The following is a 10,366-nucleotide window of genomic DNA, read 5'->3' on the forward strand; positions in this document are numbered from 1 at the left end:
TTTCTTCTTTAATTTCTTAAATTATTGACAAAGCAAAATTTGTAATGATAGCTATCTTATGCAGTTCTCAATGTACGTAATTATGGTAAAAGACTATAAAGAGGGGAAAAGTCTCTATTTTTTCATTCAAACCACTAAAATTTCAACATCTAGACTGAAAAATCATATAAGGCCCAAGCAATCACTAAAAAAAAAAAAAAAAAAAAACTCTATATAAGAAGATACACAAAAAAAGCACCATGGAGGTGAAACTGGAATTTTTAAAATGTTCAAGTCACCCACAGGAAGTAAATAAAAGAAAAACAAAAAATAGAACTATCACAAAACAAAAAATAAAATGGCAGACTAAGCCCTAATACATTAATAATTACTATAAATGTAAATGGTCTAAGCATAGTATCAATCAATCAATCCATCAACCCTAGAATAAGTGAATTCAGCAAGGTCACAAGGAAAAAAAAAAACAACACACAACATCAGCACAAAACTCAACTGTATTTTTATAGGCTGGCAATGAACATATGGAAACCAAAATCATAAATACAATACAATTTACAATAGCCCTTCCCTAAAATGAGATACTTCTATGTAAATCTAGCAAAACATGTGCAGGACTTGTATTCTGAAAACTATAAAACACAACTGAAAAAAAAAAAGCTGATCTAAATAAATAGAGAGACATACTGTGTTCATGGATTGAGAGACTCATAGTTAAGATGTCAATTTTCTCCAAATTGCTAGGCAAGGTTAATGAAATTTCTATCCAAATTCCAGCAAGAATTTTCATAGCTATAGACAAACATACTTAAAAATGTATAAGGAATGGAAAGGAGCTAAAATAACTATTTTAAAAACAAAGAATAGGGATGCCTGGGTGGCTCAGCAGTTGAGCATCTGCCTTTGGCTTAGGGCCTGGTCCCAGTTTCCGGGATCAAGCCCCACATCGGACCCCTTGCATGGAGCCTACTTCTCCTCCCTCTGTCTGTGTCTCTGCCTCTCTTTTGTGTCTCTCTTGAATAAATAAATAAAATCTTTTTAAAAAGCAAAGAATATAGTGGGAGAATTTATATATGATAGAGTTTTATTTTATTAGTCAAGACTATGTTTTACTTTCAGAGGGATAGACACAGAGATCAATGGAACAAGATAAAAAGCCAAAAGACCAGCTCACAGAATAAAATAAACCACGTTTCTGACAAAACTGAAAAGCAGCTCAACGGAGGGAGGAGAGTCTGCAACAAATGGGGCTGGAGCAATTGGACAACCACAGGCAAAAAAAAATGAACTTCAAGTTAACCTCATTCTTTACACAAATTTAACTCAAAATCCATCATTGATTGATTGATTGATTATTTTTTAATTATTTTTTGCATAATAGATTTAAATGGAAATCTAAAACCATAAAATGTCTAGAAGGTAATTAGGGAAAAGATCAGTGTCTAGAGCTTCTAGACTTCTCAGACCTGACACCAAAAGCATGATCCAAAAAAGAAAAAGAAAAAAATCAATAAACTCTACTTCATCAAAATTAAATACCTTTGCTCTGTAAAAGAAAAATCCTGTTAAGAGGATGAAAAGACAAGAGACAGGTTTGGAGAAACTGTTTCCAAATCATGTATCTGGCAAAGGCTTCATATTTAGAATTTATAAAGAACTCTGAAAACACAACAGTAATAGTAATTTTTAAAATTCCAGTTAGAAAATAGGTAAAAGACAAGATATTTTAAAAACTAAACATATTATTACCATATAACACAGTCATTTTATTACTCCCAAGCATTTATCCCAATGAAATGAAAACTGATGTCCACACAAAAACTATACGTGATTGTTCATAACAGCTTTATTTGGGATAGTCAAAAACTGGAAACACCCCAAATGTCCTTCAACCAGTAAAGGGTCAAACAAAATGTGGAGCACCCATTCCATGAGATACCACTCAGAAAAAAAAACAAAAAAAGGGAAAGAAAAAGAATGAACTAATGATACACAGACAGAGATGCAGATGGATATCAAGAGCATTGAGAAACAAAATGAACACCAAAATGCATATGCTGTATGATTGCATTTATATAACATTATTGAACTAGCAAAATTAGAGAAATGGAAAATACTTAGTGGTTGCCAGAGGTTAGCAATGGTGGGACAGAGGGGAATAGATGACAAGAGGGTTTCAGCATGAGGGTGATGTTTGTGATAATGACGTAGGTCTGTATCTTGAATGATCTGGTGGTTCCATGAACCTACACATGTGACAAAATGGCATCAAATATACACACATATTGTACCAACGTCAGTTTCCTAATCTTAATTAGGTAAGATGTAACCATATTGGGACACTGGGTGAAGGGTTCAAAGAACCTAACTGTATTATCTTTGCAACTCCAGTGAATTTATAATTATTTCAAAAGTTAAAAAATGCACAAAATAAAAAAAAAACATGATAGAGGTGGGATGAAAATGAGGAGTGGGCAATAGTAAGTAGACTATAACACAAGAGAAACAGAGTTAGTCTGTTTCACAAACCAGATAAAGTGAAACTCAAGGGCAAAAACTTTAAGTGGAGACAGTTAATGATAAAGCACCAATAATAAAAGATAAGCTCCATATGTATGATAGTTATTAACCTCTTCATACCAAACATCCCAGGAGTAAAATAAAAGAATAAAAGAAAACTTTATGGAAATACTCTTAAAATCTTTTTAAAGAGCAAACTATATAATGAGCTACAAATACCCAATGAATTTCCAGAAGCAGGGGATGGGGATGCACAAGCATGTTTATAATCATTACTGAATAGAACCAAATACTACCAAAAGATAATAAAAATATCCATTTGAAAATGCAAAAACTGTTTGTAAGCTGTCCCTGAACCAAAGAAGAAATTACATATAGGATATATTACCTGTAATTCAATGAAAAGGAAATTCTTTCCTGTCAATACCTGTGTTCTGCATCTAAAACCATATTCAAAGATATTGTTTTGACTTGGATATTTTTATAGCTTTAAAAGGCTAACTAAAAATAACTGAACCAACCACAATATAAAATTTTGTATTGGTATTAAAAAAATCTGGAAGGGAACGCACAAAACTTTAACAATTGTCTCTGTGGAGGAAGCAGAGATTGACACTGATAGTTGAGGAAAGCTTTAGCTAATTTTTAATGTTTGAGGTTCAACCCTGGCTACATCCATTATTTATACAACAAATCCATAGTCTTTTAAAATAAGAAGAAAAATGATTAATAAATACATTGCACACCTATTTGGGAATTTAAAAATAAATGACTAAACAAAAACTTAGAAAGAATATATAAACAAAGCCATGGATCATAAGGAAATATCAAGTATAGATGAAATCAATCACAATCAAGTTGAATGCTGTAGCAGTAGAGCCTGGTGTGTCTTCTTAGTCCCCACCCCTGTTCACAGTCTTCCTTAGCTCTGATAACCTGAGGACCCTTGTAGACAAACAAGGGAGCTTTAGTGCTATAGGAAAAGTGGTTGGATTTGGATAGCTCTTTACCTGGCTTCAAAGCCCCATTCAAACATTAGCAGTTTTGTGGACGGTACAAGTCACTTAAGCTCTCTTAGCTTCAATTTGCTTTGTTTGTTTTCATTGGGATAAGCATAAGGACACTTGGCAGAGTGGCTATGAAGATGAGCTGTAACCATTTACATAAAATCATAGGGTATATATTTGCACATGCACATATACACAAACCTATACATACATGTATGAATAGATGGATGGGTTGGATAGATAGACATATATCTTTCTCTAGACTTGTATACATACGCTTAAAAATATACATGGAATATGGGTTCTAGAATATTAATTGTTATTATCTTAGGATGGTGTGAATTCTCCTTTGTGTTTATTTTCCTTATAGAAGAAACAGAACCGGGAGCCTGTCCGGTTATTCCTATGTCCTCTGGGCAGTACTTCCTGATTCCCCTCAGGCTCCTAGGAAGTTGTCAGTTGTCCTAAAGGTACTTAAGGGTGGGAGACTCTCTAGGGACAGACCAGTATACTTTTTATTGAGGCCACTTGAGTGACACTCAGAATTGTTCCTGAAAATTGATGCATTTTATTTTCCCACATGTGGGGCCATGTCAGAGGCGTTCCTGCTGCGCTTTCTAAATACCTCAAAGGCAATCTGGGCCTGCAGCCAAGTCAGGCAATCAGCTGGCTGGGTGCCAGTTTCCCCAGGGTATTTTTAGAACCTCAGGCTGAGTCCTCAGGGCCTGGTATCCCTTGTGGTCCAGAACCAGAAAGGCTGGACTGCTTTCCTAGTCCCTATACCAGTACAGTCCAGGGGTTATATAGAGGCCAGGAGAAAGAAGTCAGGCACATGGCAGCTAAGATTGGCTCCCTCTTGATCTTAGAAGAAAATTCAACTGTCTTTCTGCAGGTCCCTAAGAAGTGGGAAAACCCCAGAGGCCTCCACTGACACAATCAATACATTACTTGAAAGTCAGTTATCAAAAAAAAAAAAAAAAAAAGAAAGAAAGTCAGTTATCAATCAAATGCTTTAGTATCAAGCCCTGTTCAATGGAATTCACATATCTCACAAAGAATATACTGATTCCTTGAAGAGACTATAGTCTATCTAGCAATCAGATTGACTGCAGAGCAGAAATGGAACCTCCCTGGAAGGGAAATGGGGATATGGAATGTATGGCAGGAGACTGGAGGTTGGTTTTCTGGAACACAGACCACCAGGGCAATCGAATCAGCCAGCCCCTCAGTAACAAGGGACTGGACTATCACATGGAATGAGGAATAAGATAACATCTAAAAAGATGTCCATTTAAAAGCCTGAACTCATATCAGTGTGGGGATGATTATTCCTCCAAGAATGTGTGTGTGTGTGTGCACGTGTCCATTCACGCACACCCACCCACTATATACAATTTTTGACTCATTTTTTTCCCACTCAATAGTAGATTTTGATCATCCTTCCCATTGCAAAGATATAGACCTAGTTCATTCTGCCTCAAATTCTAGAATTAGGATTTCACTGCATGGCTGAGTCATTCGGTTGGTATTTCCTTAGTTTGGAGTCAGAGGAAGTTCCCTATGCCCCTGATTACTCAGGCTCAAATCCTGTGGGCACATCTCCCTTCTCTCATGGTCAGAGAAGTTCACCAGCACATTAGCAGGGTCCCCAAGATCCTTCCTTCCAGCCATGCTTTCTGCATGGACCCGAGCTCTCCTGGCCCTGCCACTCTAAACTGGGTGATCCTTCCCTCCCTGTGCTGAATCCTGGAAATTTGGAAATTATGGACTCCAATGCCATTAGCTTCCTATCACTCTAAACTTCCTGTATCTCAGGACTATTTACAGCATCATTTTCATTCCTCCAATACCTTTGCAGACTTTAAAATTTCTTCATTTCAAAGTTAAACATATGGACCTAACTCACCATCATGAAACTAGAAAATATGCATTCTTAAAGCAAACTGGGAAGACCAAAGCACTTATTCAAAGATTCATACCCTTAGTTGGTTGAGCAACTGACTCTTGATTTCTGCTCAGGTTGTGATAGCAGGGCTTAGCATGGGGTCTGCTTGAGATTCTCTCTCTCTCTGCCTTTGCCCTCTCTCTCTCTCTCTCTCTCTCTTTCAAAATAAATAAATCAAATCTTTAGGAAAAAAAAAAAAACTCATACCCATGACAGACCATGATACAACTGGAAAATCTTAAGGACTTGGGTTGCAGAAAGAGCAGAAGTTAGAGATGGGAACATTCATTCGACAAGTATTTATAGAGCACTTTCTGGGTACCACATTCTGCCAAGTGGCAGGGGATGAAGTGAGAGGGACAACCAGGTACCAGAAGGTAGAAGACTGAATGGCCCATTTCTTCGGTGGTGTTAGGGTCTTCTGGAGAACTATATATGGGTGGCCCTTGTCACATGACAAACAGCTTCCCTGACAGGAACTTGCAGTGCTGCAGGCAGCCAGCATCACCCTTGTCTGTATTGAGGGGGAGGAGCAGCCGCAGAGGTGAAGCACCCGGACAAAGAAAAAGCTCTGACAAGTATGAAATTCCAGTAAAACTTGATTTTTAAATGAAGTTATCAGATTAGAAATCCAAACAGTGAGCACTTAAGAGCAAAGAGGTGCATAAAATAAGAAAATGCTGTACTCGGCACATTTTTGGATGGGTGAGAGTTATGGCCATTTTGCTTTTAATGCCTAAGAAGGGTTATAAATAGCTAAGGGAAAGGGATTTTCCCATATGCTCTTTCAAATACTCACACACACACACACACACACACACACACACACATTTTAACACCATGTTGTATTTTTCAGATGGTTTCAAATTCAAAACAAATGAATTACTCAAATGGAGATATTGAATGTGCCAAGTTTTAACCAGCAAAGAGTTACACCGAAGGAGCTAAAAGCATGAATGTGTGAAGCAGCCTCAGGACACAAACCAGGACTCCGACCCTTGGAGAACAGAGGGTTCCCATGGAGAAGCCGTGTTTCTTAATTGTACAGAGCACCTGGCCACAGGATTATGAATATTGACCTTCCCTGATACGCCCAGATGGCTCCTTCCACGGGCAGGGCCAGGTGCCCAACAGTGGAAAGAAGGGGCTCAGGAAAGCCAGGAGAGCATTCTTTAGTTAAGTCTAAACCACAGACAAGGAAAATCAAAACCTTCTCTCTGATTCAGGGCCCCTCATCTTCTTTTCCAGTAAAAAAAAAAAAAAAAAAAATCAAACTGAGAGATATTTCAGGGTTCCACAGTCATAATGTCCTGCCCACTTACAAAGGATTGATTCTTGTCCTAGCAGTTTTCAGAGGAAATCTGTTTTGAAACAATGCTGCCACATGAACAGGACCAAGAGGAAAGATCTGGAAAAGGTGATCTGCTACCCAGGGGCTGCTACACATGCTCAGAGGGCATTTGCAGCAAGATTAACAATGGAAGTATGCATTTCTCCATCCGTCCACTTATTTATTCTTCATTCAATAGCTATTTCCCGAGCGTGTTGGAAGGGAAAACAATGAATGCATTTCACAAATATATATTGACTCTTAAGATGTGCCAGGCTCTGTACGAGGGGCTGGGCATCAGTAATGAGTAAGACCAGCAAGATTCCTTCCCTGACAGAGCCTGCATTTTGCTGGGGAAGATGGACGATGGACAAACACATAACTAAGCAAGATAATGACGAGCAAGGAAGTAATGACCGAAAAGGCACAGAGGTAGACATTATCTGGGAGAGGCTGATTTGAAAAGGATTGTATTTCCACTAAAACTTGAAGGCTAGGGCAGCCTGGATGGCTCAGTGGTTTAGCGCCGCCTTCAGCACAGGGCGTGATCCTGGAGACCCGGGATCGAGTCCCGCGTCGGGCTCCCTGCATGGAGCCTGCTTCTCCCTCTGCCTGTGTCTCTGCCTCTCTCTCCCTCTCTGTGTCTCTCATGAAAAGAAAAGAAAGAAAAGAAAAGAAAAGAAAAGAAAAGAAAAGAAAAGAAAAGAAAAGAAAAGAAAAGAAGAAAAGAAAAGAAAAAAATCTTTGAAGGTTAGCAAAGAAGTAGTTACATAAAGAGCCAGGATGGACATTTTAGCCTAGGGAATAGTAGAAAGTAGGAAAAGCCACGGTGTGTTCACGGCACTGAAGGAACCCATATACTGATCTCTTCCCTGTTAGATACCAGACTCAGCAGCAGTGGAATGATTTATGACATTAAGGGGCATTGGAAAGGAACATAGCTTTCCCAGGAGAGGATGGAAGCATTCATGCCCTTCCCGGCAGATGAGGGTACAGATTCAGTGGTGGCGATGTTCCAAGGCCCCACAGTCCGTTTCTCTCGGATTGAGACGTTAGGACACTAAGGAATGAAAAGCACTGCTGTGTTGTAATAGTTAGAATGGATTTGACAAGCAAGGAACTTTCTACTACAGAGAACAAATATTGCATTACCTTGCAGCAGATGAAGAAAGGGCTAGAATTTATTCGATTACCAAAACATAGACTCATTTATGGTGAAATTTGGAATTCTAGTTCTACTGAGTTTTATGCTATTTATGATTCTATGTCTGCCAACAAAACGATTTTCAACTTGAAATGTGATCCTGTGTTTGACTGTGGAGCTGGTGCTCTAATGTCTAACTTATTTAGTCCTCATGGCCATATATTAAGGCTAGCTGGGTTTAAAACCCTGGCAGACAAATGCAATCATGGAATGTTAAAAAATACAAACCTATTTCTAAACTAGCAGCCTCTGATCCTACATGTTTTCCTTGGTGCCCAGATGGGGAGCACATTTTAACTGCCACGCATGCTCCCAGGTTTGATGTTAATAATGGGTACAACCTTTGGCATTAGGCCAGGCCTATCCTGGCAGCCATTCTTTGGATAGGCTATTTCCAGCAAAAACGATAGCTTACTAAGCAGTTAAAAGTGAAGTATTCGACAAAAAATCTAAATGTGCAGTAGTTGATAGACTCTCGGCTTAAGGAATAAACCAATTACTCATTCCAAGCTCTCTGAGGAGACACAACTGCTGAATTAGAAATCACAACCAGGAAATGAGCAGCCATTATCAAAAGCAGCTCTTAAAAATCAAAGGAAATATGAGGCTGAGAAAATTCTAAAGTAGGAAGCAAGAAATGACAAGAACCAAGATTTGGCACCTACCCTGCTCCACAGAGCACACCACGAAATAGTATGTCTCTGATCACATCTGGAGACCCTGAGACAGATGGAAAAATCAAGAATCAAAGACCTGAAAGCAATTGAAACTTGAAAAAAACAATCAGCAACTTAAACAGCTAGAAAAACTCTAAGTTGGAGATTTTTTTAAGAGCTATCACTCTTCTCCAGGAGCAGGAAGATTTGAAATTGGTTATTTTAAAGATTGACAGAGGTATCCCTGGGTGGCGCAGCGGTTTAGCGCCTGCCCTTTGGCCCAGGGTGCGATCCTGGAGACCCGGGATCGAATCCCACGTCAGGCTCCCGATGCATGGAGCCTGCCTCTTCCTATGTCTCTGCCTCTCTCTCTCTGTGTGTGTGTGTGTGACTATCATAAATAAATAAAAATTAAAAAAAAAAAAGATTGGCAGAGAGCAAGTTGCTAGCATAAATCAGTGGAAATACATCTTCTGTGTTAAACTCTGTAAAGCACCTGAATTTCACCTGCCTATCACATACCCACATTGCTGCTCATCTATGTATAACTTAATCACTTTCCAAGCTTTGGAATATACGTGAAATCAGTTAATGATGTCCATTAAATTGGCTTTTCCTACATTTCAATACATGTGGAAAAAAGATACAAATTTCTTTGCTAAGCTCAACAGACTATACCTCGCATGTCATTGTTAGTCAGTGTCATTTACCATATAAATGAATAAGGGCATTTTAAATTTTAAAAAATGCAACCCATTAGATTGGATAAAAGAAATCAGTGCAAACAAGCAAGGTATACAAAAGTTCATTTCTGGGAGCACCCAAGTGGCTGGCTCAGTTGTGAGTGTCCGAATCTTGATTTAGCCTCAGGTCATGATCTCAGGGTTGTAAGATGGAACCCCGTTTCGGGCTCCACGCCGAGCATAGAGCTTGCTTAGGATTCTCCCTCTCCCTCCACCCCTTTACACATGTCCATGTGCTCTTTCTAAAATAAATAAATACATACATACATACATAAAATTCTGTAACTTTAAGATAAATATTAATTTCTTTCTCTCAAACTTATATTAATTTAGTAATTTGTTCAAAAGAAACTCAGTGCAGTGACTTTCTGAAAAACTGAATTGCTTTATAGTCCACTTCCTTCTAGACTTGTTAAAGTTCTCATTATTCTTAAATCAAGGCTCAGGCTTTGCTCTATTCAGCGAGGACCCCCCAAAAGAGTTTGATTATGTGCCTGGATATCATTTCTTCTCACAAAGAAGGAATTTAGGCAATCTCTTTGGTAGCCTGGAATGGTCAGATGGAGCTGGATACAGAATTCTAGTGTGCTAAGCTTCTTATTTATTTCTGTATGTGTATTTCTTGCCTCCCACAAGCTGAGCTTTGCATAAACTTAGTCAAGATAAAATTTTAAAAATCTCATGTGGAGTCTGTCAGGAACGACATTGATAATATATGTGAAAGTTTCTAGCAGGTAACAGAATAAAAAAAATAAAAGTAATCTTGGGGTGCCTGCGTGGCTCTGTTAAGCTCCTGACTTTGGTTCAGGTCATGATCCGAAGGTCTTGGGATCCAGCCCCATGTCAGACTCCCTGCTCAACGGGGTCCTGTTTCTCCCTCTCCCTCTGTCCCTCTGCTCCTGCTCTCTCTCTCACTCATGCTTGTTCACATATACTCTCATAAATAAATAAATAAATAAATAAA

At 38.6% G+C, this 10,366-nt stretch overlaps 1 pseudogene; it reads left to right on the top strand.

Annotated features, from left to right (window-relative positions):
• Positions 1-7,165: 7,165 nt before the first annotated feature.
• LOC140620639 (eukaryotic translation initiation factor 2A pseudogene) lies at positions 7,166-8,770 on the top strand (annotated as a pseudogene).
• Positions 8,771-10,366: the final 1,596 nt, after the last annotated feature.

This window comes from Canis lupus, chromosome 29, assembly GCF_048164855.1.
Source record: "Canis lupus baileyi chromosome 29, mCanLup2.hap1, whole genome shotgun sequence".
Taxonomy (NCBI): domain Eukaryota; kingdom Metazoa; phylum Chordata; class Mammalia; order Carnivora; family Canidae; genus Canis; species Canis lupus.